This window comes from Mytilus edulis, chromosome 6 (genome assembly GCF_963676685.1).
Source record: "Mytilus edulis chromosome 6, xbMytEdul2.2, whole genome shotgun sequence".
NCBI classification, from domain to species: Eukaryota; Metazoa; Mollusca; class Bivalvia; order Mytilida; family Mytilidae; genus Mytilus; species Mytilus edulis.
The window spans coordinates 52,333,397-52,348,468 of NC_092349.1; positions in this window are offsets into that span (position 1 = coordinate 52,333,397).

Consider the following 15,072-nt stretch of genomic DNA (forward strand, 5'->3'; position numbering starts at 1 on the left):
TATTCTAACCGTTTTGTTGGTATTTACAGCATTTTGTTTTGTCAGGCTTTATGGGATTTCCCTGTTTTAATTTACCTTGGAATTTTTACTTTTTTTTTGTATTTAGATTTACTGTAGAACTACCTCACATAAGATAAGCTTTGCTAGCTCCGTCGAATCCTTTACATGTGGAACAGTATATGCTTACTCTTTCTAAGCATCTGAGATCAGCCCTAGTTGGTTTGGTTTTTTTTTTTGGGGGGGGGGAGGTGTGCTGCCCATTTTTCATTAGTTTTCTATGTTATGTTTTGTGTGATATGGTTTGTCTCTTTGCCTCTTTGTTTGTTTGTTATTTTTATTATTATTATTCTTTAGCCATGTCGTTGTCAGTTAGTTATCGACTTATTAGTTTGTATATCCCTCTGGTATCTTCGCCTCTTTTTTCTACGTCATTCACAATTTGTTTGTCCACGCGCGACACCTGGCATGGGACATGGCATTACGTACCGGGCGTCTGTCGGTCAATCTGTTCGCCCGGTATTGTTTAGAATCTCACGTATACAATTCTTGTAAGATTTTTTATAAATTTGTATCATAGGGTTAAAATGACTCTGACAACTTGAAAATCAGTACCGATTAACAACTCTTAAAGGAGTTGTGTCCCTCGAAAACATTTCTCATATGGACAATTGTAGTGTCTGTGCCTTGCAGGGGCGCTAACTACGAGATATATAAAAATATTTAAATTATGATTTTTTTTTTTATTCAATCAACACTGTAAGTGAAATAGTGAAATAATAGTTTGCTATAAGCAACTAGTATGGTTTAATTTTGTCAAAAGAAGCAAAGAAATATAAATGATGAATTATTCACATGCAACTTTTCGACGTCTTTGCTCGTTCAGCTATGATATATATTATTAGGGCATGCATTGACAAGTTGACAAGTTTAAACCGTACGTGTTAAATATGTAGATTTTATTAATTAAGAAATAATTTATGACAGCCGTAGATTTGTTTTCATTTAACCATGGGTTTGGGCATTTATATTCGATTATTTTACCCTGAGCGTTAGCGATTCTATTAGGACAAATTCGGCAATTTTGTTAACCGTGAAATCCCTATACATACACTACTATTTTGGCTGTTCCGTTTCCATAATTTTGATAGTATTAGTAATATTATATAATTCAATGACTATTTTTTTATAATTGCAATTTTCACTTATATATTTTTGTCAATTGAAATTTTATTCGGTCTGAGGCGTACAAGGAGCTTTAAAACGCCCGGTATTTACATTTAGTTTTTTGTTTACGGAATCACACTTGTGGCGTTACCTTGTTTCGTTGCCATGCCAAGAAAATAACATCATTTCACGGAATTTTCGTTTTATGAAATTTTATGAAAAATAAATTGAAATGGACTGATTTATTCGATTTGCTGTAGAATAGAGATAAAAATATTGTATCTGAAACTTTGCCAACATAAACTTGGGGTTTCAATGTCGAAAATTGAAAATATTTGGAAGTATAAATAAGTTGGTCGTAACGCGGAACAGCCGTTCTTGTGTATACAAACGTTTGCGCTACAGGTAGATAGATTGTGATTATACTGATTGACTATTATAATAGTTCGTCATATTAGAATCATGTCTTCATTTTGCCGAGGATAAATGGTCGGTCGGATTCCGACCAAAAAATCGATTATTTGGATAGAAAAAAGTGTCTTGCATTATTTTAACTAATATTGACTTGAAGTAAATCTTGTTTGCATCTTACCGTGTTAGCATACTTGATGGCATAAAGGTGTTGATGAGGCATAGACTTTTATTTTACTCTTATTCTTAATAGCCATCATTCAGTCATTCTAATGTGGCAGTTTTTGTACACTTATTGATTGCGGTCACATAATTAAAATTCCTGCTTGTCAAGGATGGACCTTGAAATTGAGAACGGATGAGGAAAGAACTGTTAGGGGAAACATGACTGTAAAAGTTCGCATTTATACTTAATACCTCTGCAATACCTGCTGGGATGTCGTAAATAAATCCATATATAGAAACGAAGATGTGATATGATTGCCTGCTAGACTAAATTTAAATTTCACTTGAGTATTTATTGTGAATAAATACAAGTAAAATAATATAATAATGTATTGAACTTTAAATCGTGAATTAACTACATGTAAATGTAAAAAATACGACTTTAAACAATATTTTGTTCAGCCAAAATATTTTATAATATCCGAAATCAAAACATTTAATAACTCTGCATTAAGATTTGTCTAAATGGATCAGGATGAAAGATTTCTTTTTTTTTTAGCTTCGTATGATTTTGTTATAAAAATGATCAGACCAATATGTGTCTGAGTAGAAAGTTGATGAACCAGGGGTATGTCAAAGAACGTCTCGTCCTTTTTCTAAAAAAAAGTTCATCGGAAGGTACCAAGACCTTGTTGATAAATAATCCGTGTCAACTTCACAAATAATACATGATGGTCTTGATGTATAGATTCTGCGTACTGATGTTGTTTATCATCTTAACAACGTGTTTTATTGTTCTTTCATTTGTCTTTGTTCTATTATTAATATTACTTTTGTTGTTAGATTGTTTTATGTGATATCCTTCAGGCGTGGCTCGGTACTTATACATTCCGTCGATGTGTTTGTATTGTCTCTCAGTTTTTACTGGTGTGTTTCTTATAACGTGTTTCTGTACTTTAAAAAGATCCCGTCAGTATGATATTATTCTATTTTATGTCATTATAATACATTTCTATTATGAATTACAAAATACGTTGAACCACAAACGTCAAAATTATTCTATCGCGTAGTGGAATTAACTATTTGTGGATTCTTTTAAATTCTACATAACTTTTGGACTATTTTAAATCTTGGTCTACTTCTGAAATTGATTCTTACATACTTTTGATTTGTTAACCCTGTATGCTATCATTGCCTATGTTTAATTTTAAAATTGTTTGAATATAATACGACAAGTTTATGTGAGGTATAAAATTTTCTGACGTCAGGCACGCGAATCAATGAATGTGTTTGTAGATAGACTGCTGTACCCATATTTTGACTATTTTATTTATTGTGTCTGTTTAGTTCACGCATCATTGTAAATATGACGATTTTTGACGAGACTGTCATCAAAGTGAGAGGGTTAGCGCTACAAAACCAGGTTTAATCCACCATTGTCTACATTTGAAAATGCCTGTACCAAGTCAGGAATATGACAGTTCTTGTCCATTCGTTTTTGATGTGTTTTGTTATTTGATTTTGCTATGTGATTATGGACTTTCCGATTAGATTTTCCTCTAAGTTCAGTATTTTTGTGATTTTACTTTTGCATGTTCATTTAGATATATTCATCGAACATGTTCTTTCCATCCAAGACGTTCGAAATCGAAGTTTTCATCAACATATTTAGACATATAACTTATACATATGAACAATTCAATGACGGTTTCTTCCTTTTGACATTCTGTTTCTTTACAAAATAATAAATACTCATTATTTTCAATATCAGACCGACAAATAAGTATTCAGAGAATATATAAATCAATTGAATAAACTTCATTTGTCTTCAAACATCGCAGCGTCAATCATTATGTATAACTGCAAATCATAACTCTGACGTTGAATATTTTGGTGAGCCAGATAACTGGTGTTTACATTTACGACATATTTTCCGCAAATGTCAGATCGTGTAGTTGACAATTTTTTTGTAAGAAAACTGTTTTTAACATTTTATAGTTAACGGATGTTGTACACCATTTCAAAATGGAAAATTATTCATCACTTACTTTCGTTTTACAAGGAACAGCGACTCGTTTCTAACACAAAATTACGAAAAAAAATACTCGTAAGTTATGAACATCTCAGTATAACTTTAGATACATTTTCGACCTAGGATTTCATGTGAAGGTGATGCCCAGTGGCTTTTACAACGTTTTGTCCCTATTCAATACAATATACCCTCATATTCCTGTGGCAATCAAAATTTACCCGACCTTTGTCCCGGACGTCATTTGTTAAACGACCTAGGTTTTTAATTTATTGCGTATGTGTTCTCGTCCTAAAAAAACATGAAATATTTGCCATTGGGCATTAAGCAACCAAATTTAATAAATCAATCTGCCTTGCACGAATTTGTGTTTTGATAGTATAGTAAAACTGTTCATTCCGTATTAGGCGACAACACTGTTATCACAGATGACATATTATGAACACTATTTATTGGAAAAATCAACGAACTACTTTGGGTGTTCCTTGGTCATGTGGTTTTTGAGTTTTGGCTTTCTTTATTATTTCTGTCGTTTCATTTTGTTTATGAAAACGGTCATGCCATATTTTTTATTCTTAGCATTAATAAACATGATAAAGTACCCTCAAATCAAAATTAATTGTAGTTGTGACTTCAATAAAAGCATGCGGCTTACATATTCTGAAAAATTATCGTGTATTGAGACTAACACTGGGTATTTATCTTTTTTTAAAACTCAGTCATATGTCGAATCCTGGAAAACTGATACAAAACATAACCTGCAAGAGTTGTAGGTTTTTATCGACATTGTATTTTGGATACTTCATTAATATGTATATATATAAATAAATTATTCTCAAATATATGCAAATCATGTCAAGAAATGGTATTGATGACAAATATCTAAAGTTCTCTAGATGAAATAAGGATTATTTTAAGTGATGACCTTTGACTTATATCTCAGGCATTATGCTATTTGATTGGGGACTTTCATTTTTCAAGGAGTTTGGTATTTTTGTTATGTTACTTATTTTATAGTTATGAAACGTACTTTTCCTAAAAACACGATTAAAGCTTACCAATGAGCTAGTGTAATGATACGGAGTTTGCAGGTCGTTTACATTTCTTAAATTGTCATCTCCGCCGTTATTAATGCAACGATGTTATAATAAATCTTACATGTTAACACATTTGTTTTGAAAAGTAAAATTTTCAAATTAATTTCATCCATTCAAATGCCACCGTTTGTTTGAGTTCAACATTGTTGGGAATCGGAAAACAAGTATTTTTTACATCATATTCATTGTATGCTGATTACTAATAATATCTTATGCAGTGTTTTACAATCAACACACTCTTGTTTGGAAATTTCCTATTCTCCGACCCCCATTTAAAACTATTGTTTTTATTACAACATTCTATAATGTCCCATATTGTGGACAACTATATTTGGAGGAAGAAATGAAAACACTTCATTTGAGCTTTGGTGGAAAGTTGTTTCATTGGCAATCATACCACATGTCCTTATAGTCATTAGAAAAGGACAGTGATGCACATTTCTCATATCATATTGTACACAAATTGTAACATAAGTAAACAATTTGTTTGTCCTTTCTCGTTTATTTGATATGCTTCATGCATCATTTAAAGATGTCCTGAGAAGATGACAGGTAAAACAAATAAGTTATCTCCCAGAGTTTGCCGTTCGATGAAACATGTAAGGAATTAGATGATCTTTGTAATTAATTTATGAAGTTATAAATCATGAATTTAGCACTTTAATTATTTTTCACAGTTCATTATTTACATTAATGACACATAAATATTTTTATTTAATCTGGCAAGCGTTTAATTGAGGGAAATGGTAAATAGAACGCTACATGTCATTGACATATCTTCCGAAATATACGAGGCAACAGACGATTTTATGAATAGAGTATTGATAAAAATCGGAAACATGGCGATTGGAAAACCCGATTTAAATAAGTTGTAAAGTCGCACTTTTGTGGTTAACTTGCGAAACACTCATTAATTAATAGTATTGAGATCATCTGATTATCGTAATATTGTTTTTAATTTACATGTAAACATTTCATAGAATAGTTAATAAGTTTTTTTTATCGTAATATGCACTTTTCAAACGAACACAATTGACAATGCAGAAAATTCAAAAATCAAAGAATGTTATTGTTAGTAATCTATTAATGTACTGTAGCTTTTCTTTTATATTTTTTTCTAGAGAGTTCTAACATAAGAATCATAGTATTTGGCATAAGTGGATCTGGAGTGAGTTCTACAGGAAATACTATTCTCGGGTACCAAAAATTTAAGACAGGTACATTATTTTCTGCAGTTACGACTTCTTGTAATATTGAAACAACCAAACGACTAGGGAAACGTTTGACTATAGTGGATACACCTGGATTTCCAGTTGGTTTGGATGAAAACAGACTAGACGAAACATTTTGTAACCTTAGACATGCAGTCAAGATGTTAGAACCTGGCCCTAATATTTTCCTCCTCGTCGTGTCGGTGGAGAGGTTTACGGAAGACCATAATTTCATGGTTAAATGTCTGCAACAGCTTCAAGACATTTCAAAATTCACGATTGTTGCGTTCAATCGCGTTGATTGCCTCATTGAAAAAAGGTCTACTACAATGAAGCATATAAATGATAGTGAAACTTTAGGAGAATTATTGCAGCTTTCTTCTCGGCGCTTCGTTCTTTTTGATAATACAACCACTGATGATATGCAGGTCAAAACTTTCTTTGAAATGGCAAATGATTTAATTCGAACAAATCATACAAGCATTCTTACCGAAGGCACTTTTAGCGGAAACGCAATTAATCAAGTTAATGCCGTCGTTAACAAAAGACAAGAGGAATGGCAAAATGCGATGAATGTGTATGGTGCCAAACCCAGTCTGCTGCAAAGAATTGCCCGCGCCTGTAACATTTTATGATTTCTTTGATTTTTGACAGTAAAAAATTCGAAATTTATGCCCAGATACACTTGTAGCTTTTAAAAATGGTAACAAAGTTATATTTCGTTTTTTGAGAGAATTGTTGTATTTGAAAGGCGTTATTAATATTTGTTGCACCACCTTAGCTATATATGCATCAGAAAATTTAATGAATATAGTTCTTAGATTTGTTTGAATAAAGTTTAAAATTATTTGCGTCTTAATTAAAATGTAAAACAAAACTCGTACACTAACGACAATGAGTTGATACCCTCTGAGCAAGATATTTAGCCTGCCATCATTGGTTCGTTAACAGGATAGTGTTTTAGAAATTTTTATTCTGTTATCTCGCTCCAAGTAAATATTGTCTAGCATTCAAATGAACCAAATGAGTAGCGCTATTCTGATAAGGTATGGTAGTGGTCACATTATAAATCATGATAGATTACGTACGGTTATTGTCAGAAGTTGGCGACTTTTAAAAGAGGGGTGATAGATACCAGCGTGACGGTCAAACTCATAGAATGAAAATGAAACTGACAACGCCATGGCTAAACAAGAAAAAGATAAACAGACAAATAACAGTAAACTAGACACAACATAGAAAACATAAGACTACGCAACACGAACCCAACCTATAACTGGGTGCTCCAGACGGGTGAGCAGATCCTGCTCCACATGTTGCACCCGTTGTGTTGTTCATGTTATTAAAAACCTGGCAAATAGTCTAATTCGGTAGGTCACAATCATGAAAAGAAAAGGGGATTGTAGTTACGACGTTTTGAACATATCCTATATCACCTGTGAAACGGTTATTCCATAACAGTCAATCGATGGCGTCCGTAAAATTTACGACGGGATGATTTCTACTTCACCATTTGGAACTCTTGGTTTAAAAGCTTCCTTTTGAGTAGCACCCCTCTTTCAAGGAAATAATGATAGGAAACACAAGCAAGGGAATCTCGTATCAATTGGGAGATATATACTCCGTAATCAGGCGCTACTTGAATGTTGCTACATAGAAATGAAAAGTTGACAATTGGGAAGCTGAAATCATCTCTTTTGTCGTAAAGCTTTGTTTTAACCGACCCTCATTGTCCACCGGACGAAAAAAGTTGCATGGAGATGAACAGTTCAAGATACACTCATTGTCTGACGTTTTGGTATGTATTGTCGTTAATTGAAATCAAACAATAGAAAACACTAAGAACTTATCAAAATAAATGTTTAGTTATTCTATTCCAATTAAATTGGAACTATCTCGCTTATCACCTTGACAGTTTCATACATCTGAAATTGTTTTAGTTCAATTATTTTCTATAATTTCTGTTTAAATGAGAAATTGTAGTTTGCACAACTGCTGAAAGACAAGTGCATCTTGAACAAAACATTGACGACAAACCCCGCTTCTGTTTGTAAAATCTTTATATAATATAAAAAATGTATCTTTTTCATAATCTATACTGAGGGTAAATTATGTGAAAACGATGATAAATGTTGATTTGAAATACAAATCTTATATGTATAATGAACCGTTTAAAATTATTAAGTTCAAGTAGAATCAGAAATCTTGAGTGATAAGAAAGTTGGCGAAAAACAACTTTTGGAATAAAGCCAGGTGCGCTCAAACAAAATGGGCATTTATTATTTTGAAAAAGGTGGACGATGTTCAATGAGACGGCAATCAAAAACGCAGAAAAACAAACGTATAGAATAAACAAATACTGTGTTGGATGTTAATACCTTGACAAAGCCTCATATAACGGTACATTGCTGCCTCATCTGCATGTTGTCACATAGAACTGTTTGTAAGCTTACCTACATTTTTCAGCAGTGAACGAGCGATTACAGACGAACATTGTGACACTGTTTATTTTTATCAACACTTTTTGGAGTATTAAGATCTTAAAAGAATATTAGGAAATTTTGCATCTTCAGTCAATGCCTAAAATAAATATATCGAAACCTTCAATTTTTACATCCCAATACCTAATGAAATATTTTAATCCGTCTTAACAAAAAGTAAACAACATATGCTTGAAATGGTACAATATGCTACAAATTTATTGTTTCTGGATATAATTCGGTATACTAAATATGAAATCGAAAATAAAACATTCTACACCAAAGAACAAGTTAACAATCGTCATCAGTTAAAAAACAGTTTGATTAACGCTGAAATAAATACTATGTGAAAAGTCATACTGTTTAAATTTTTTTATAAAAACACTGCTTTATTGTTTGTTAAGAGACTTCAATTGTTCTAGTTGGATCAATCAATGGATTAAACAGGTACCATGCACAAATTAAGAAATGCTTATTTATTCCAGGGCAAATCATTTAATCCTGATATCTATCGGTATTATGGTATATCACTTCTACACTTGTTTATGGTTGACGTGCCGATTTGATTGACCATTACAGCATGTTTATTTCACAATATATATATATATATATGCTGCCGTTTTCGACCATTTCAACTTATTTAAGTGAAGTCATTGATTACATATGTACTGCCTTATTCTACATTTGCACAAAATCTGCCATCGATTTGGAAACAACAAAAATCCGCCATAGAATAGGAAATTATTAACCTTGCCATTTTTTTTAATCTGACATAGATTTAGGATGGCATGACGTCATATTTACCATAGATTCGGAATCTGCCAAAGATCTAGAACCCACCACAGATTAAAGTCCTACAACAATACAAAGGAATATTCAAACTCATATGTCAAAGTAATCTGCCAATACTATAGCAAAATAATTAGGAAAATAAAAGACCAAAAACAAACATTATATAAAACTTGACGTGGAAAAAAAAGATTAAGAAACACGAAACTCTAACAATAACCGGGGTTTACAGGTGCCTGGAAGAGTAAGTATATCCTGATCCTCATTGGCACACATTGTGTTGTTGATGTAAGTCACTCCAGGTAATAAGTCGTAATAAGGACGGCATTGCGGTTATAACACTGAAATTAATCCGTCTATGAAACAGATATTCCATAACAGTCAACCAACTTGTTTGTAAACATAGGAATAATTTCAACTTCATTACTTGGAATTCTTCTTTCTTTAAGAGCTGTCTTGTCAGGAGTAATTACTAACTTACAATTGAAATCTTGATAGTAAAATGCAAGTTCTGGAATATCGTATCAACTAGCCAGGAGATGTATACCCATCTTGCATGCGCTGCATAAATGTTTCTACCAAAAAATGGAAAGTTCACAATTTGGGTGCTAACATCATCTTTTTTAATCTGTCGAAATGTACTATTATATTGTTTATTTATGTATTTTTCTATCCTGAGTGATCTTAGGTTAATTTACTTGTACTGTATTCTCGTCATGTAATGTTGTCATTTCTTCGGTATTTGTAACATTGCCATTGACTGCGAGGTTTGACTAGCCACAAAACCAGGTGCAACATACCATTTTTTTCGGTATTTCGGTTGTTTTCCTCTTAACGCTAATGTTTGTAACCAGGATATGCTTTCTTTCTATCGATTTATGACTTTTGAACAGCAGTATACTACTGTTGCCTTCATTTCTCGCAATATTTTGTTCTTAACCAAACGACGAAGACCATAGTTTGTTCTCATATACAAGTTATTCAAACACCGAAGTGCCGGTAAAACCATAAAATTGTAGAAATGTAAACAGACGTATGATTATCGTGTTTATGATTATTTAGAAATATTCACATGAACAGTGCACTATTCATTAAACATCATAACTCGACTAATGTTTTTTACAAGACTAGTTATCATAAGAATTCGTTAGAAAAAAAAAACACGAAATATATACTAGTAGTCGTTTCACTATATTCGAGATTCAGGCAAAACATATATAGTTCCCGAAATGTGACCTTGCTGTCTGTAAAGGATGATTTCGCTAAATTGTCATTTACCTTTTAGACGTATAGTTTAACACACGTTTAACACAGAATAGACTTTAATCAAACAAATTAATGGCGCAATGTCAATTATTTTGTTTGGCTCAAAAATATAAAAACTTATTAACTTAACATTTATTTATGGACTTAAAAGGCGAAGTGAACGTAATTTACTACTCCACAGATTTTTTTTCTAATTTTACATTTGGATGCTGCTTTTTAAAATAACATCAGAATATTAAATAAAAAAGGGGGTTACCGTTTTCGTTTTTAGATACGAACTGTTGAAGCTTACAGCATTATACGCAACCAATACAAATGATGTATGAGGAAAATCATAAATGAAAACGCCAGATCGGCGACGTTATTAATGTCTACTGTAAAGTTACTGCAAATTATACTCTATAACGCTATTATACCGACTTACCAATTGTACCTTACAGTTTCGTTATTCAAACCGTGAGTATGTTTAACATTTTCCTAAGTATTGGAAATGCTAAATAATAAAAACGTAATCGATTGATACGGAAACAAACCGAAAAATATATAAAGATATGTCTGCTGCCAAAAAATTGCAAATTGGCAAATAAATATACTGCAAGTGAAAGAAAGTTACCGTACAGACTTAAACACCATCTTTTATTGATTGGACAGGATTCTACATCTTCACACACATTTATATGCAATTTACCGGTAATTATTCGCTACATTCAAGTTTACCCCAGATTTGTTTTCTCTCTCAATTTATTTATGACTTTCGAACAGCAGTATACTACTGTTACCTTTATTTACGCTACACTGACACTGAATTTCATTCAAAACTATGATTTTTGAAAATAACATTGTGGGGTTAATTTGATTTTAACGACTATAACACGACTAGAAGCAGAATTGTCACTGGTTTTATTTGTTAATTTATAATTCCTGTTGTAATAAATACGAGGGGTATTATGTATCCGGTCCTGCATATCTAAAAGTAAAACAAAAAAAAGTGGCAAAAGATGCAGACTAACACACAATAGGATACTCAGATTTCTAATTGGAGTCATTCTGATAATTTCTCTGAAATTTTGAGATAACAGAGGAATACTTTTTCAAGTTCGTGACCGCACGAAGTCATTAAACTGATGATGTTTCTTTTATGTGCCGATTTCCCGTTCTTGTCGTATGGGAGATAACTTGCGTAACTAACAACGCTGACGCACGGTTTGTATTCCAAATTCGTGCAATTACGTATACTTCGATTTAACAGTTGACTTCATAACATACTTTATTCAAAAGAAAATAGGTTTTTTTGGTAACAATTTATATTTCGTCGTTAAATAGATACATCATTTAACACAAACAAAGTATGACAAGCTGTGTGTTTTGTATTTTTGTTATTTTAGACTTTTATTTATACAAAACAAATTGAAGAAATGTAATCTACAGAAAACGACATCTGTAACAAACATAAACTTTTAGCTACCGCTTTACAAGCAGAGCCAAATACAATGAAAGTCCCAACTATGTACTGGCTTCCGAAGCTACATAAAACACCTTACAAATATAGATTTATTTCGTCTTCAAGCCATTGTTCCACTACTAAATTGTCTATTCTTCTTACCAGCACACTTGGTACAATTAAAAACCTGATAATAAATTGTTCAAATAAGGCCTTCGAAAATAGTGGAATTTATTACTTTAGGAGTGTCAAGAACTCGTTGGAAGTACTTGATAAATTGCATGCTTATATTGGTGATTTTAAATCTGTTCAAAGTTTTGATTTTTCTACCCTGTATACCACATTGCCTCACATTCTCATTAAGAAAAAATTCACACACCTAATTAAATGGGCATTTAAAAAGTCAGAATGTGTATATATATGTTCAAACTCTTTTAGGTCATTTTTTAGTAGCAATAAACAAAAAAATTATGTCAATTGGACATGCTTTGATACTATATATGCCCTTGAATTTTTACTAGATTGTTCGCTTTGGGGATTCCATATATCGTCAGATTATCGGAATTCCAATGGGGACTAACTGTGCACCACTTATTGCGGACCTGTTTTTGTATTGCTATGAGTTACAATTTATGACAAAAATAAGCAAAGACCCATCGAAACAGCATCTGATAAACAAATTTAATAATACTTTTAGATATTTGGATGATATTTTGGCTCTCAATAATGACGACTTCAGTATATATATTAAAGAAATTTATCCTGTTGAACTTACTTTAAATAAAGCTAATACTAACAATGACCACTGTCCTTTCCTCGATCTTGATATCTATATCACTAACGGAAAGCTGAATACTAAAATTTATGATAAAAGAGATGATTTTTCATTTCCCATCGTTAATTATCCATTTTAGATGGTGACGTTCCCTTGTCACCATCTTACGGTGTTTATATATCTCAACTTGTACGATTCTCTCGTGTATGTAACAATGTTTTAGATTTTAACGAGAGAAATTTATGTATTACTGAAAAATTATTACACCAAGGTTTCCGATATCACAAACTAGTCAAAACATTTACTAAATTTTATCATACTAAACCCCTAACGGGAAGGATTGTGCCTGATGTTCATATGATGAAATCATAATCTTTCAGTCAGTTTGATTGAAGTCTGGAGCTGGCATGTCAGTTAACTGCTAGTAGTCTGTTGTTATTTATGTATTATTGTCATTTTGTTTATTTTCTTTGGTTACATCTTTTGACATCAGACTCGGACTTCTCTTGAACTGAATTTTAATGTGCGTATTGTTATGCGTTTACTTTTCTACATTGGCTAGAGGTATAGGGGGAGGGTTGAGATCTCACAAACATGTTTAACCCCGCCGCATTTTTGCGCCTGTCCCAAGTCAGGAGCCTCTGGTCTTTGTTAGTCTTGTATTATTTTAATTTTAGTTTCTTGTGTACAATTTGGAAATTAGTATGGCGTTCATTATCACTGAACTAGTATATATTTGTTTAGGGGCCAGTTAAAGGACGCCTCCGGGTGCGGGAATTTCTCGCTACATTGAAGACCGGTTGGTGACCTTCTGCTGTTGTGTTTTTTTTTCTATGGTCGGGTTGTTGTCTCTTTGGCACATTCCCCATTTCCATTCTCAATTTTATTGAATGTGTCAGTAACATTATTGTATATAATCCGAATAAGTTATAGTTCATACAAATAATACACATTTCAATTTCTGTTATTATTATATTAAATATTTATCATTTTACTAGTATATATAAAGTTTCAGTTTTGAATATAAAAGGTGTATATTACTTCTTTGACATTATTCGAATTAAAAGGCAGATGCAAATGCAAGACTTTATAAAAATAAATTTGCGTCATAATTCCTTTAATTAATGTACATATCAGAAAAAAATTCAAAGTTGTCATATGTATTTGTAGAAGTCCATGACATAGTTTGATTTCCTGGATCTGGTTATAAATCTGTTATAACAAAAAACTGTAGAATTTAATTCTGTGTCGGGTTCGACAAAATATACACGGAGCTGTAAAAAAGATGTTTTTTGAATACCATTCAAATGCATTTGTACAATATTAAAGTGCAAAATACTGGAATGATAGTTTTGTTTGTTTTTTTCAGATGATTTTTTTTAAGGATTTCGTTTAGTAATATTTCAAAATGCACTTGAAGACAGTTATTATTTATATATAATTATGTAATTTATTTATTTATAAATATATTTGTAAATTTAAAAATAAAATGCAACAACTTTTTGTGGCGATCAAACTTCTTTCTGGATAACATTAACCAAGAATTTTCAATACCAATTACACTGTATTTGAAAGCATAAAAACAAAATAGCTTTTTTCATGTACTTTTTTCGTATATGGATGGTTTTAAACTAGGTGGTTAGTTATCTTGAACGATTTTTTTTCACATTTTTCTTGACTGTATGGCATCAGGTGTTTTTTCATGTTGAAACCCGTACGGTGATCTGTACTCGATTAAAACTTCGTCATTTGAATTCTATTGAATTATAAGTTATACTTGCACAAATAACATTAAAGAGATAATATATAACAATTGAATTCTTTTGAGTAGCTACAAACAGTCGTAGATCTTTGTAACATTTTCAGTTAAATTTTGGATTGATTCATTTTTAACAATAGTATACCAAATAATAAACATTCATGAAACTGGGTACTATGTAACCATGAATCAACTTTCACATGACTGGTATTAATATATGTTATCAACTATGATAATAGAAAAATAATATCACCGATATCATTTCTTAACCAACTTTCACTTTTCAAATAATACTTAGGGACAATTGAAGAAAATAATACAAATACCGATCAAATTATAAATCTTCCATGTTCTTGAAGACATTTCACGTAAATAGAGTGTCATATTTTTTTTAGAAAAGCCAAGACATGATTAAATTTATGATATCATAACCGAAAACAATTTAAAAAATGATTAAAACAATTTAATTTAAGACCAATCACGCC